We start from the raw sequence: 18,080 nt of genomic DNA on the forward strand, positions 1-18,080 counted from the left end.
TCACTAAATGTTAAAATATGAAACTAAAATTACTAAAATACAAATCTCTTGTGTAGATACAAGTAACTTTTACATAGTTCACTTTTTTTTAGTGGTAAAAACTAATGTATTAAAAATCATCATCTTGCATTTTCATAATAGCCTTTTTCAATACGTAGAAGTATATAGTATATTATGCGAGCTATAAATCATAATTTATACACTAAATATATTTAGGTATATTATGGAAAAAGAATAATTGTCTTTGAAATGCAAAGGTACTATTAAAAGCGTCTAACTAAAACAATTTAAACTTATTTAAGATCTCTGGATTTTCTTATGGGATCATAGACCATAGTTATTCATATATAGATAACATATATATACATTTAGATGACTGAACAGTATCGAAAATTTTTAGTAGTGAAAACATTATATTTTTTTTTTAAACTAGCCAGACTTAGAAAAGTAGAAAATTACTTTTTACCATACTGTTCAGAATATAATATAAACTAAAAGTCCTTAAAATATTTAATTTAAATAAACGGCCGTTTTTATTAATAAAAAACCCACGATACATAAAAAATATAAAAAGTCTAAAATAATTTAAAATTAATAATAATCGTTAATTTATGAAATTATGATGAAAAATATATGCATGTTAATTTTTATTTGGTTAAACGTATCAACTGATTTCCGATGTATTAAATAACCTGTTTATTCTATACAATTTCTGAAAAAATATTAGAATTGGTAATGCAATCTATTTTAAAACGACTTTCTTATATTTTCTAATAATTAATACCTATTAAATAATAATAAAAAAATCATTATAAAATCAATAGGTTTATTTTTCTGCTAAAAATCTAAAATAATAAAATTATTAAAATGGTTTCCAAACTATTGGTTTTGGTTTAACCCTAATAAAAATTGAGATGTAAAAAAAAAATACCATAATATCTGCATGTGACTGGTGAGAGGGGTCTTGGAAGGACGAAAATTGGTATCGGTCTGAAGGGAGGGGGTGCCTTGGCATCATCCCTGAATGACAAACCTATATATTTTAAATTTCATAATGTGAAACAGAATACGGTTGTACGAGTACATTTTTGTGTAGCATATATTATAAAACAACACAATTATTAATAAAAATAATATATTTTAAATGCATTAAAATAATAAAAAATAACACTTAAAATTATATTATTGAAAAAAAAAAATGAGTATTAACAACATTTTTAGATCAATATTTGACTATAAACTAATTTTTTTTCTATGCAGTATCTTGTTTCTCAGATTTTCTTTTTTTTTTAAGTTCTGAAAAATCTATTTAATTTGTAATTTATTTCGGTTGGTATATAATGGATGTTACTATAGAGCGATCAAACTTCATTTACAGATGACCCGATCAAGTATTCACGATTAGTGTATAAATTTATGATTTAAAAAACTTGAATGTATACAGAGTGATTTTTTTATCAAACAACACTCATTAATTAAAAAAAAATAATTTTTTTCAAAATATTTAGTTTCACACTCTTCTAAAACTATATAATATTTTAATTTGTTTCACCTTTATATTTAATAGTGAAATCACTATCAACTTTTGATTTTCAAATGGCAACCTATACTTAAAATGTTATAAAATAGTAGGAATATTTTTTTTATGATTTCTAACGTTTAAATTATTATTTTAAAATCTTTGATAAATATTTCTAATCATGTGACTGTAATAATATGTACATCACTTTTTAAATATGAAAATAACATTTAATAATGTGTAATACCTTTATATTTCCATTTGTGTATATGAACATTAAAACAATATAATGGTATTATTCCAAATGCTCTACCTACTGAACTTTTAACGTGTCATTTATGCTCCGTTATATTGTAATGTCTGTTTTAATACTTTTAATAATTTGACATTTTACATTAAGGGGATTGGGTAACGATATTTGTTTTGTCTTTTATATGTTCTGTAGAGTAAAACTATGACGAAAGTATGATCACATATTATGTTGGTTCAGCAAGATCATCTCTTACATACCCGGGCTTGTCATAGTGCTCTACTTTTGATTTGCTAATAATCGTACTTAATCAATAAATATAATAAAAACCTTTTTGAATTAAGCATAAAGTTTACTCAATTTATTAGACTATTTTTTTTAAATTCCACTCTCATAATCAAATTCAATTTCCTAAATTTTGATTTAATTATTTTTTATTTGACGTTAAATTAAAGAAAAGTATATATTTATCACTTTCTAAAATATTGCGGTTTAACTAACCCATAAATTTTAAATCCTATTAATATAGACATTATAGACACTATACTTAATAATTTAGTTTGACAATTCTAAAGATTAAGTGGTGCCGAGATTTACTAAAAATAACATTAATTATTACCTTAAATAATTAATTATAACTGTTCAATCATTCATTAAATTGGCCTTTTCCTTCTCTATAAGACTTAGAATGTAACAAGTGGTCTAGCTAAGATTGTTCACTTAAACGTAATATTCTCTTTAAACTTAAATTTTATTCATGATAATTATTATGATAAGTCAAATAGGTATTCAAAATTCTCTAAACATTTATTGCTATTATTTTTTATATTTAGGTTTATTGAAGAGCATACAAAGTAAAGAGCAAACAATATTTTATACTTCAATTTTTTAAACATAGGTTTATTTGAATAGTTAAATCAGATAGATACATTGACAAAATTTTTATATTTTGTTTAAAACTAGAGTTGTATTTTTATTATTTTTATTTATTTTATTATTATATTATTCAGTTATCAATTTATAAGGTTAATTTATATTAAAAAATATTTCTTTTTCTAAGCTTTAAATAGTATTTCTGCATATTATATTTTAATTTCTAGAGCACTGTAGGTATAGGCATATTTTTCTGATTTTTGCAAAAAAAATGTTTTTTTTAACAGTTTTTGATTTTGATTTTAGTGCATTCAGTTTAAAGCACTATCTATTATTAAGTACTTACCTTTCCATTATATATTGTAATTTTCAATTAATATTACCATTAATTCTAAAATCTAAGACAAATATTAATAGTTTATGCAGTTAAGCTACTCCTACGTCAACGACGATGTTATATATGTTTATTATAATATTATATAATACCTACCGATGACGAAGATGCGAGACGCAAGGAGAAAAGAATGTATAGCACACGTTGCTATATTTTTAAAATATTATCATCAGAATCTTTCTTCATATACATTTTATTATGAGTTAAATTTAAATATACATATATGCTAGAATTAAAAAGAAAAATAATTTGTTAACTTTGTATCATGAATTGCGATAAATGTAAATTCATTAACCTCAAGTTATTATGGTCTTTGATTGTAAGACACATCATAGGCCAATGATATTTTAACAGTAAATTATTTAATTTTTCAACGTCTATGATAATTCTATACGTTGTATTATATATTATATATTTTAGGAAACGATTTCGTTTAAAAACAATGAAAATATTTTATTTTGAGGCTAAAATAATAGTAAACAGTTTTAATATGAGGTTTACCAATAATTCTGTCAATTAAAAAGTTTTAATTTGTGTTTAATATACCTTATTAATTTCTGCTCAATAATATATTAACATGTATTGATGTTAATAATAAAAAAATCCCTTTTATAATAGTTTTATCGATACTTTAAAATAATTTATTAGATATAACTTTATATATGAGTTGTACTGTTTATTAATATTGTATAGTTATATCGTTAAAACAATAATAAGGTATATTAAACAGTCGAGAAAAATGTAGGTGAACCGCATACACTATAAACTTTATAGTTTACCTATTTATAGATAGATAATATAATAGGTTGCATCCTTGCTACAATATATATTCAATTAAATAATTATCTCTGATATATATCCAACTTCATTTAAAGATCGGCTTGTAGATTCCATTTTTAAAATGGGTAATAAGCAATCATTTGAAAATATCTAAAATCTAAAACATTTGAAAAAATGACTAAAATATTTAGAACCTTAGATATTTTTTAAATAAATATATTTTTTTGCAAAATTAATGGACAACGTTCGCAGTGCCGTCAAAATGTTAAATAGAAAACAATCTACAAACGTTTATGATAGTGATTGTTTAGTTTAAGAACGTTTACTTTTGTCCATATTTTCCTCTCTAATAATTAATTGTGTTATCATATCCATTGTTTCATTAGATAAATTCATATTTTCATTACACATCAAATGTGGCACCTAAAATAACGCACAATGAATTACGTAATTTATAATATTTATTAGATTCTAAGAACCGCTGCTATAAAGAATAAACAAATATTTGACTAAAATTACAATACAGGATAGGATGAGTATTTTTAAGTGATTCTCAACAACGAGTGTTAAATTCACGTAAATATGTGTATATACTCGTTATTAGCACCATTGAAACACGACCAAACCCAATAATGGTAATAATAATTTAATGGTAATATATTATCTCGTTTAATATTAATAAACGATGAGTGGCGAAAGAAAACACTTAATGAAACAAGTCATGACGATATTATGATATAATATAATATTAAATATAATGTATATTATGTTATATTATGGCTGTACATCATTGCGGTAAAAGAGTGATTAATTTAGACGGCTACAGACGCGTGAGCAATACGATGCCGGGAAATGACGCGTCTTTACAGTAAACGTGATATCTGCAGCGCTGTTCGCCGAAGACGACGCGGTCAGTCCGAAAGAAATTTATGTGTCGTCTCGTGATTAATTTCCTAGTCGGATGCGCCAAATGAAAATAATTACTCGCAATTTTTTTTGTTTTTTTTTATTTTTTTTTTGTTTTTTTTTGTTTTTTTTTTGTTCTCAGGCGTAACATAAAGACACCCCCTAATGAGCTTTTAAAGTTTCGTAATTATAATAATGAATTTGATTGTTTAATACTATATATAATGTATACGCGCGTAATATTACTGAACTCGGGTGTATATATAAATTAAACTTTTGTTTTTTTAAATATTTTAAAAAAAGCCCACGGGGATAAAAGAAATGACGACAATTTGTTTCAAACCAACGATTGATCTTGGTTTTAGAGAATACCGAAAAAGATCGTTTTAAGAGGCAAAAAGGCCCTTAATGCTTATCTTATTTTTATCGGAGTAGTACGTATATAGCTTATATGGAATACAGCGATACTATAAACATTTTAATGACGCTATTGGTTTGAAAGTTAAAATATTACATCTTAAACTTTTGTTTTTGAGGTGATCGAAATAATATGCACATTCATTAATATTTTACAATATATTTTATATACATGACTGCTGCAGCTGCAGGGCTGGTGACAGAACAGTCGGTTTCTGGATTTAGGGTCTTGTTAGATTTAACAGTACGGGTTTATTACCACAATCGAACAGGCGAGTGTACGTGTGTTTGTAGACATAATATATAATAATGACAACTATATACTATTAACTACGATCGACTATCACCATCTACACACTATACGCTGTACTTACACTCGGAACCGACAGACCCATCAAGTCCTGCTCGTTACAAATCGACATTAATTCGTCTGATCTCCCGCTCGACCATATATTTACAATGCTGCTGCCGTGACCCTAATAAAATACAAGTTGTAACCTGCGTGTTCGTCGATACTGCTATCGTACGTACGAGTTTGTGTATGTGTGTATATGTGTATGTTCACAAATTGTCAGAACCTAGCCTAACCTAACCTAATGTAATAATATTATGTTTGTTTTTATGATATTATATTTTAATAGAAATTTTTATGGATTTTATATTTCCACATTATCTGTAACGAGAATAATTTTCTTAAAATAATTTACTTATATATTTTTAATACAACAAAAGTAGAACTTCGTAATAATAGCCTTGTTGCCACTTTTAAAAATGTAAAAGTATCCTAAATATTGTTATATTAGATATTCAAGACTATGAAATCAACAATATATTATGTGGTATTGTGGTTGTTAAAAATATAACACTATAAAATATATTAATTTTTTTTCAAATTTTACTTTAATCATAATCTTAATGTTTAAATTCAAACTATGTAAGATACGTGCAGTTTTCATTTTAATCTGAAAAAATTGATTTTGAAAACACTCATCCATTGCGATTGGAATTTAGGAATAATGATTGGTTCTTAATAATAGTGATAACGTAAAATAATATTGAAAATGATTTTATTATTAGAGTTCAGCAATATCTTATTAGTTGTTAACAAATGTCCAGTTTCATATTACAATAAAATGTAATTAATTACAAAATATAATTAAACATGATAATTTATAATTTAAATATAATATTTGTATGTAATGTAATATCGATTATATTAAATTATCGTTATGTAATATTTTTTTTTATGAAAAATCACAAATGTAACAATTTTTTAGAGCATGTTATATTTTTAAAAATGACATTATCCGTTTTTTTGTCGAGACGAATTTCACAAATTATACAAAACAGTATACGTATATAATATCATAAAAACCAATTTTTAGTATGTCATTAAACTATACGAGTAATATTTTAAAGACGAATAAAACATTGCAGCGACAACAAAATAAAACGACGAGACAATAAACATCTTCGTATTCATGAATATTTATAACATAATATATTGGGAACAATCCAATTTTTATTGAACCAAAGGATTTCAACTTAAGATTATAATGTTCTTGTGTAATAATAAATTATCAATTGAATATTGAAAAAAGTTATTTTATCATCGATACATATTATTATAAAATAATTATTCTCGTGATATTTATCCCAAAAATAATCACATTATAATAAATTAATAATATATTTTCAATTCGTATTGTACTTTTAGTAAAATATAATATGCTTTAACGTGACGTGTATTTTTTTTAATTTATTTATTTTAATAATAAGAAGAAAAATTCAAATGTTTTATTTAATGTGATTTTTGTTTTTTAGATACATATTTAAATACACTGATTTTCAGATTATATAAGCAAATAAAAAAATATTTGTCAAAAATACTTTACCCGGGAATATTAAACATATGTAATAATAGAACTGGATTAGTAGGTAAGTGATATATTTGTTTTTCATCGTATATTATAAATGTATAATAAAATTATGCAGATGATAGATACTATAAACACTAAACATTGTTCTGTAGTTACGCCCAAGCACGGAGTAGCCAATCGGAGCTCATTTTCATATTTCTACTGTCGTGATGCGATGTCACCAACAATAATAGACCCTCCAAGTTGACTTTATCTGCCTGTCGCAATAATGGGTAATCGGAAAGCGTTGGATGACTGTGGTTTGGTAAGTAAGTTTAGACAGTTTAGTCAATAATTATTAATATTATAATAAAGGTACTTTTTGACGGGTATAAATAATTGTTGTAATACAATTACTTATCTACCTATTTAAAAACAAAACTTATCAACAGATGAGTAATTGGTATTGCGCAATACTTTAATTTAACTTTATATTATTAATTTACAAAGCTGTATATTTTATGTATATATATGGTTTTTTTTTTGTTAATTTATGGGGGTAATAATTGAGTTCAGTTTAAATTGGTTTTTCATAAATTCAACGTCCTAATACACAAACAAAAATTACACTTGATTGCATATTAAAGATTTGAGAATATTAAGTAGGTATTTCATATTTTTTTTTTCAAAAATGTTTATTTAAAAATTGTTATGTGTCTTTATAATTTTTTGTACATTTGGGAACCGTGACTATTTATTAGTATCAGGTTTGATTTTAATTTTGATCTATTATTTTCAATAGTTATCTGTATAATTTTTTTCAAGACGAATTATTTTTAGATTTTTATTTATAAAAATATATTACGCAATGCTTTAATATTTATTTGCTATTTATTATATAATAGGCAACATACATCGCGTTTCTAAATAATTAATAATTTATATAAATAAGAATAACAATAAATAATATTTGGGATTTCAAGATTATGCTTTGCAAATCGTTCATCCATTTATTGGATAATTTTTTAGTACATGCACAACTCTTGTTTTCATCTAATCACAACAAGGCATGCTTTCATCTGTACATATTCAAATTTAAAAAAAAAACGTTAATGATGTGGTTGGTAAACGTAAGTGAATTGTTAGTTGTATAATAAGATATGAAATATTTACAATCAGTTGTTAACCAAAATCATTCATGCTATAAATTATGAACGTTTTTCTTAACTGAAATATTTTTTTCAATACCTAAATTGCTTATCGTACCTAAAATCAGTCCGTATAAAATCAGTTTAATTTCCAAGCTATAACTCGGTAAAAATTAACATAATCAAGTTAAATAATAAAACTATATTGCAGTTTGTTATTTACATAATGAATTTTGGTTTATATTTACCGTGACCATATAATAATAAAAATATAATATATACACCGTTTGCCATACACCAACACACTGTTTTTTGAAGAAAAATATTGTTATTAAATATATTTCTTAATGACTTTAAAAATTGTAAATCGAGATTTATGTACTCTGTTTTATTTTAGTCTTACGTGTGCTTGGCATAGTTGTGTGAAAACCACCATATACTTACTAAAATGTGTTCCAAATCAGAAGAAATATTACCAGAGCTTAACGTGAAAATATCGTACAAGTATAACCGACGCTGCGGTATACTAGCAGCCATTTTAGCGTTTTCTCGATAGCTAACAATAGTATATGCGATTGTCATACGATATGATATAATGGGACAATGATTCGGATCCAATACAAATAACAATACTTTTATTTTGTTTATACTGCAGCAAATAATAGTAATAATAACATGTGTAAATATATATATATATATATATATAAATTATAAATGTTTGTTTGCTTTTAACATCGAAAGTTTAATAGTAACGTTTTTGTTTTTCAAGCACTGCATTTTTTCTCCATTGCCAGATTTTTCAAAATAATTAATTTCACAAATGCATCGCATTTTAAAAATGAGATTTGATACATGAATGACATTCTAAATAAAATTGACTATAATATACACGTGGAAGCCATGTGCACCATGTATCAGTGACTGCCTACAATTTTTCCATTTTTTAATAATTTATATTAATGTTTTTTTTTATTTTACTAATTATAGGCATGTAAAGATTAAATGAAATACACCGTGACATGCATATGACGCGTGTAATAGTTAATTGGTCAGACACTTTTTATCATTGTTTTCTCTTTAGCGCCGAGCTTAGCACATATAAGCTTTTGCAGGATAGTCATGGTTTAAATTAATTTTAAATTAAAATCACTGTTATACATTGTTTATTATTATTTCATAAAAACACCGTTACGGCTATCCAAACTAACAGTCTATGTCAGTTTTCCTCCCCTCTCCACTACTAAAAAATCTTTAAATTAAACATTTAATATAAAGCCGGTGGATATAATAATATAGAAAAATATGTAAGCATAGAGTAAAAATATAAAAAAAAAAAAATCGCATTATTTTCATATTTTAAGACCTTTCACAATAAATCTCATACACGACGACATCCCCTATTTTAATCTTTTTACAAATGGAATAAACGTGAAGGATTTATTTTTCAAGATTTGTCATAATTTACATGTCGATTTAATATCACGTCAAGAGATCTATTTAATACTTATTTGACTGTGATAATTTCATATTGGTGATGCCGCTACAGTAAATTTAATCCATCACGAGAAACATAGGTCGTTGTCCTTCATAAGAATATGATTGTAAGAACATTAGATCTATGCAATATTTCATTAATAATTATTTTTCTATTTATATAATATATGCAAGTATTTAACGATTAATCATGACTTAAATTCAACTAAATTACTATAAAAGATAATCGAATCATAAAATTGAATTACTCATTCAGCGCGCTTTAACTAGTATAAAAAACACTTAATATCCAATTGATACTATGAGATATGTACAGAACATTAGTTACATAGTCCAAAAAAAAAAACAAATATATCTCTTTTTTGTGGTTCAGGTCAGAGCAACAAAATTGGCAACGATTAAGCCAATAATTCGGCAAAACTCGCACACGTTTCACCTAATACATAACCTGTACCCAGTTTCTTATATCTCGACGTTGAAAAATGTAAAAATAACCTTCCTTTAAACATTTGACAAAATTATTGACTAAATTAAGCGAAACCAATAGATCAATATTCTCCTATCTCTTGTTATCCTCCGTGCTTAATACGTATTTTATCATAACTATAGACAATAAATTAAAATTGTGAGGGAAAAAAATAAAACGCTATAGGTTGTTCGATTAAATCAAATAATAATCTTTATTTTTAAGATGAAAAAATAAACATTTAATATTTTTTAACTTTTTTGTTTTTTTACGTCCAACCAAATAATTTATTGAACTGCTCATTTTTTTAGAATTTGTTACTCAGATTGTAATAAAGATATGTTTTTTGGAATGAATACGATTTTTGTTTTTGACCAATTACACGTAACGGTATTTATTTATGAAATTGTTTACAATATAGCGACTTATCATTCTTCGTAACGATCTAAATATTGATTTAAAACTTATCCGTGATTATGAATTTATACAACTATTATAATGGTTTATACCTTTAATTATATCTACGTTTCCTTAATTTTCCTTTAAGAGAAAAAATATATAGCGGAATGTTACTACTACTACTACTACATTTTTCACACTGTCTACCAATCTACTGGCAGAGTCTTGCATAGTTGCATAACTAGTATGCTATTAGCTGAGGGAACTCGCATCATCTTACCTCATTTTCAACGCATAAGCATCACACCTCCGCCGTGCTGACACTTTTGATGACCCTCTGGGACTGTCTCTTGGGAACCTCAAACTAAACTAAAGCGTCTCATCGAATGCATTATACGCGATGTTCTGATACTATTTCACGGTGCTATCGACGTTGAATATTTTAAATTACTGAATTGAATTGACTTAATACAGGATTTTGGCCGTCACTATATACATGTTGAGTGTCTGCTTTGCTTTGGATCTTCATTGGCCAAATTTGTTTAGTGACCAGCCGTGAAATTGCTTCGATGATTTGCTGTGGAATTAAGACAGCGAACTTAAGCTAACCGAATAGCTGCGGAGACTGCTGCACGGACAGTAGTAGACACCACTTTACAGTATGCCGATAATCTGCAATTTTGTACGAAGAACCATTGAGAGAGTTAGTTTTGGTGGGTAGAGGGCAGGTTTTAGAGTTGGGCTGAGATTAAACTTAATTATAAAGAGGTCGTGAAAATCGTTTGATGAACCGTGGGGAATATAAAATTCACCGGCCGGGCCAAATGAGAATTACAGGCTGTAATCACCTGTGCGGCTGTGGTGGTTATAATGAAAAGTGCAATAGTCTGTCTGTCTATCATAAACGAAGCAAACAGTCGACTAGATGGTCTTACGGCTTAGTGACTCATTTAGCAGACAAAATGCACGACGACAGATAGACAGCTAACGTTGTGAACTGCTGTCTTGCTGGTTAGCGAGTACTCCTCATAATTATCTGATAATAAGACTGTCGTGGCTCGCTAAAATTCGTCCAACGTCTGTCGAACATGGACCTATAATCAGCCGCTGTAACTAGCATTTACAAATACAATGTTTGGTCATATTTTTATCAAAAATCACTTAAGTTACTTTTGACAAATACCGAAATGGTCGCCGTAACCGACAGCGCCCGCGGGACAATCCATGGCCCAAAAAAATTGTCACGACACTTCAACAGCTCAGGCTCGAGTGCTTGACCGCGTTTATTATACATAAATATATTTTCTGTCAGAAATCTCGTCGTATTATTTTGACTGTTTACGAGCTATGAGGTTGAAAATACGATATGTCTAAACAAAATACACAGCACTAGTTACATAACTGTTTTGTTAAAAAACACATTTTTTTTTTTTTAGTTAACATTTACAATTTACATTTTTATTAAGTTATTCTGGAGAAATTAATTTCAATAAGAACATATTATTATTTTAATATAAAATAACATTATAAAAGCGTTAATATTGAAGATTTTTTAAATTTATAATAGTTATAGAAGAAATTTCTTAGCATTAATCTAAAATAATAACTAGATCTTGCTGCCAGTAAGAATCCCTAAAATTTAAAATAGAAGTATTTTAATGCCCCAAAATGAGAAGCCAGACAGAAAAAAAAACACAGATAATTTTAAAATCTAACATTCATTGCTCTACTCAAAGTTTAAAATAAATAAATCATTATAGATCATAACTTGTGCTTTAGAACCATCAAAACTAGGTAATGTACAAGCATCATCACTATTATTGATAATTCGATTGATTTTTCGCGAGATATTAAAATGAGTAATTTATGTTTTTATTATTATTATTATAACGATTGTTTTTGTAATGGTTCCATGTTGTTTGTTTAATTCAGTGCGTAAACAAAACAGAATTCTGCAAAAGACGTTATAACTATATATTCGTATATAGGTCACGCGCGGGTAATAGTTAAACTTATTTACGCAAGCCTGATAAATATATATATATATATATATATATATATATATATACATATGCGAATATTATGTAAAATAATTATCTTTCGTTAAAACACAAAATAATATTGTAGATAGGTACACCATATTATCCGACCTGACCTCGCGAAAATATAATTTTTTTATGAACTTTTATACGGTACTTCAATTTAATTTCTCTGAGTCTATTAAAAACTTTTTCACGGGGGGCAAAGTCATCATCAGTCATCACAGTCACCCATAATAGACGTGCATAAATTACATTAGAGTGGAAATTTCGAAAACTCTTCACTGAAGTAATATGCGCGTAAACATGCATAATGTAATCATTTTTCCCTTATTATATTTAAGCACACTTTTTAATAATTTATTTTATAGTATGCAGTAAATATCCTAATTAAAATATTTATATTTAAATAACATATCACTTGCAAATCGATAATTAAACAATTATTATTATACATTATTAACGAGTATAATAATATTTGCAGTGTTACCGAACGTTGATCACACCATTTTAGGAATAGCATTATGTTATGTTTTGTATTTTGGTGTTATTTGTAGTTTGAATTGAATTTTAATAATAAATCACTAAGTCATAATATACTGGAAATTTCAACGTTTCTTTATAACAATGCAGTAGATAAGTAACTATAAATATATTATTACGTACCTAGCAAATACCTATTTTTTATAGCTTATATTTATATAAAATAAACTGTAGCATGTGCAATCTCACAAAACCAATCAATAGAAGAGCACTATAATATCATTGATACTTTATGATTTGTATTTTTTTTTATACAATACTGATATTTTATATCAAAACCGACTTCAGCTGTAAATATTGCAAACTAACTTTATCTAATGATTACCTTGTATTTTAATACGGTTTTCAATCTATTATATCGTATATTATTAATAATAAAATCTTTAAAAAATGATAATAAATTGACAGAAGTACAAACTACAAATAACTATTATTTAATAAGTCATAAAGTATAATTAATAGGTAATATACTCCTCAAATAAAATATTAATGTTTGTTTTATTTTAATAGCAGTAATAATTATTAATAGTATTTTTTATTTAAATAATGTATAGTGTATTAAACATTTATTTGAACTCTGAGTCTTATTTAAAATGTTGGTTTGGGTTGGGTCTAACTTTATAAGTCAAGATTCTTAACACTACTATTATATTAAACATAACGATATAAATTTATACAACATTATGAATAGGCATAATATTAACTATAATAAAATAAAAACTAATATTATTGTGTAAGTATTTCGATTTAAATATTTATCGGTACAAAACGTCGAAAATATCTACAGATTTAAAGAACATTCGAAATTAGGTTTGGCCGTCGCACGTATAATAAGTATATATATGTACAAAATTGCGCGTTTAATAATTAGTACGATAATAGTGACTATAATAGTATATAAATTGTATATCAACACCTGTACGAGTGGTTGCAAATTTCATGCATATAGAACTGTTGTTAATAAGTGCGTTGTGAAATTGAACCTTCGTCTCGTATAATATAATAATCTCGCGCGAGTATATACATTATAATATATATATATATATATATAAGCGATTTGTTATTGATACGATTGTAAATAAATTGTAAACATAGAGCATAATTTATAATCAATAATATTAAATTTACATCACTATTCGATTTTTATTGTATAATCTTACTAATCTTCTTTAGTATATTTATGATAGCTCATAATATAAAGTTTCTTTGTGTATAGTAAATCCGTTTTTTTCATGCATGTATTGTAATTTTATTAGTGTATTAAAATTCTCATCTCCGCACAGCCACTGGCTTGGAGGTGACCAACTCTGTTTATTTGTAAAGATATTTTGTATATGTAATATTGTTATAGTTGGATTTATATAAGGATATATATATATACATGAATTTCATTGGATGATAATTTTTTTGTTTAGCAACATCGATTGTCCTCGATCGTCGTCGTTGAATCTCCAACTACGCGCGTATATACGTTTAGAACGGATTAAAAAACCAACACTGCTACACAATATGAGCTGTATATTATAATATAAGAAGACAAGTGTTTTATGTTATGATTATTAGTAATTGTGAATTTTAATGTTATTGGAGTTCAATATTATATAATGTCTATCATTCACGCGCTATCCCTATGCAGAAAATACAGTAAATTGCAATGGTAAACAAAATAACTCACCTGAACAAATACTGCATATTGGCTATTACTATAATATAGTATGATATAGGTGGGTATCTATGTACTATATACTGAGTGTTAGGGTGTTTCACTGTCAATAAATTATTACTCTACCAAAATAAATTTTTAAAACGCGTTTTAGGATATTTGCCCCCATAATATTGATTAAAAAAAAATGTTAGTGTATAGACACTACACCGATCTCCCAACTATGGTTATTGGTTGGTATATCCTATTTGTATACAAGTACATATTTATTATTACCACAAATTGTACATACGATGTATATTTTATGTATATTTGTTAAGCTAATAATGAGTATAGCCAACAAATTAACATACTTGTAAGATGTTAAAATATTTATGTGATCTAGCCATATTACAACCTTACCACATTTTCTATGGAAAATCAACAATTCTTATCGTTTAAATTTGTTTCACACTTATAATTTTCAATGGTTTTGTTTTTAAATTATTGGGATTGGGTTTAATTTCAAATTTGTAAAAAAAAATGATATTTACTTACTACATAATTGATGAGAACTCGATTTGGGGAGACTTGGTGTAGTTTTATGAGGTTTAAGCCCCCACTCCCAGTCATCTCAATCATTATATATGCTTTAAAGTTGAAACTATGGGGGGGGTGAGTAGAGGGTTATAAACCTAGAAAGGTTGGTTTGTATGTCGTTTATTGCCACAGACCGCAAAACGCGTATACGCTATATAAATATTAAATATAATGTATATTATATCTGCCAGAGTTGAGATCCAAATAAACTTAATTTTGTAAAAATACAAAAATAAACTTTTTTTTTTTTTTACCATAAGACTTGTACATGCTATATTATATGGGTATTATTATAAAAATTGGTAGTAAAAAGTGTATAGTGTGATAAAAAAAAATAAAATAAGAACACCATTAACGCATGTGATAGTTCAATATTATTATCGATTTTAAATATAGAGTTAAAAACTTGCTGTCCAGTAGAAAATCGAGTGGTTTATATCTTGTATTGTTATTTCAGAAAAAAATTAAGTTATAATTCAATAATAACGCTATTACGAATGTATTTATTTTTGTCGTTGTATCTGAAGAATGAAACAATTAATATTTATAAAATGTACATATTTGGGTATTTCAGCGATTCGCTGTAATATATAAAAACAACGTACTATTAAAAAAAAAATTCTTTTGTTGTCTTTAAAAAATTTCTGCTTGGATTGATCGTCCAATTTTCCACCTTTCCACCATCATAAAAGCGGCATCGAATTGTCGATTTATCACAGTCGTCGTCCGAAGCTCGCGTGTGAAATATTTTGATTGAAAAAAACAATCACACACATTTTTGGGAGAAATGAAAATTAAAACGTTAATTAATAATATTTGAACTGGGAGCTGGCAACGCCGAACGATTATTGGATTGTATTGTTTTTAATTTCGAAACGAAAATGTTTGATTTCGTTCAAATGAAAGAACATAATTGGTTTAAAAGTGATTTTATCGATGCTAAATATAAATTATTATATATATCAGATGACATGACGTAGCGTTGTATTTATTATGTGCGTTCCTTAATCCGAAATATTTCGAACACCGTAGTACGTATACAAAATAATTTCGTGTTCGCGTTGAACCATCATTATTTATTCAAAAGTAATTCGAGTAGGTAGGTATAACGAAGATGAATAAACGAAATAATTAATAAATAAACAGCCTTCGACGTTTGCGAAAACGCTGCACAGAGTGTAACACAATAATATATAGGGTGTTTCTAGTAGATTTGATGGTTTAAATTGTCACGACACTAAATCATATAATTTAACACTCGTAATTGATACGTCATAGTATATATTATGATTTCATCAATGGAAAATATTAAAATCATTCGTATTATTTAATACAAGTATAATTATATTATATTTAATACTGAGAAAATAATCATTTTATATCGAAATCATAATAATTCATATTATAATCATATGAAAATCGCCTAATATGACGGCATAGCGTACCGGACAAGATGACATACGTACGTGTTTTTAATGTCGTAATACGACAGCAGAAAATTGACGTGCAAATGTACCTTTAAAGTTAATAATCTGCTGTGGAAAATTAATATGTTTGATTTTTTTATTTGAATTAAATACATGTAGATTTTATTGAGGTATATCATAAAATATTATTATTGTGTTGGCTATATAGCGTTTTCGAATCGTAAACAATTTTGTCGCAGCGGTGCGCGTGTAAAAACTGAAAAGAGGTTGATTTTTTCGAAATCAATAGTTGCTGTGAACTTTTTAAATTCTCTGAGAAATTATTTGGCAATAGTTAGTTCAGGAAACCGTCGTGACGTATAATAGAGTGGTGCAGTAAGTATAGTAGTAATAGTGGTGGTTGTAGTAGTGGTGGTTGTAGTAGTAGCAGTTTAGTACTAGAGTAGTGGTTTTTGTGGCGTACTCAGTATTTTAGGTCGGACAGTGTTTTTATTTATATATTTTTTTTTATATAAAGACTTATCGCAGGTCTCTGATAAGCTTTGCCTCCAGTCTCTCTTCACATTATCAATATCAACAACTTATAAACGCATTTATTATTTTATTCCTTCACATTTTTTCATTATTAAAAATGAATAAGTTGCATTGATATAGCAAACGAGTGAAAATGTGAAATAAAAATAATATATTCGGGACCACTGAAGTATTATATAAAGGTAATATAGTCGATTGGGACTTATAGTCTTATAACTTTATATGACACTATATTATATATATAGTATCCAAATATATATATATATATATATAGGTACACTTTGATTTTGATCGACGATTAGTGTCATTACCATGTAAGACTGGTCATGTACACGCAAAAGAGTGATAACCAACGATACAATTTTAAATATAAAGTTCATACGTCCCTGATACTTAGTAATTTTATACAACTAATAATATTTGAATATTTTTTCGATTTATCTTGATAAGTAACATCGATTTAAAAAAAAAAATAAACAATATAATATTCATAATATTACAAAATCAACGGACATAACAATGAATCCGTCTTCTAGCAGTGTGTGTGACATGTGTGCTATTTTTTTTTTTTTAGCAACATAGTGTGTAAATAAAATATTATTTAAATAATATATGCTCCTGTTCATAAAACTGTTTTTAGTTCACCAAGCCACTGCTCCAAGAGTGGGAGAGGGGCGAGCGGGCGGATGCAAGTGCAGACGGCTATAGGCCATCGACAAGAGTTTATTCACCTAAAACACTATACAATATACAACATATATTATACATGATACATATGCATAATATACCA

At 26.6% G+C, this 18,080-nt stretch overlaps 1 long non-coding RNA gene across 1 annotated transcript; it reads left to right on the forward strand.

Annotated features, from left to right (window-relative positions):
• Positions 1 to 6,957: 6,957 nt before the first annotated feature.
• LOC113551023 lies at positions 6,958 to 8,805 on the forward strand. The gene is made up of 3 exons (XR_003405098.1): positions 6,958 to 7,077; positions 7,172 to 7,323; positions 8,544 to 8,805. It is a non-coding gene; the product is annotated as an uncharacterized LOC113551023 (long non-coding RNA).
• Positions 8,806 to 18,080: the final 9,275 nt, after the last annotated feature.

This window comes from Rhopalosiphum maidis, chromosome 2 (genome assembly GCF_003676215.2).
Source record: "Rhopalosiphum maidis isolate BTI-1 chromosome 2, ASM367621v3, whole genome shotgun sequence".
Lineage (NCBI taxonomy): Eukaryota > Metazoa > Arthropoda > Insecta > Hemiptera > Aphididae > Rhopalosiphum > Rhopalosiphum maidis.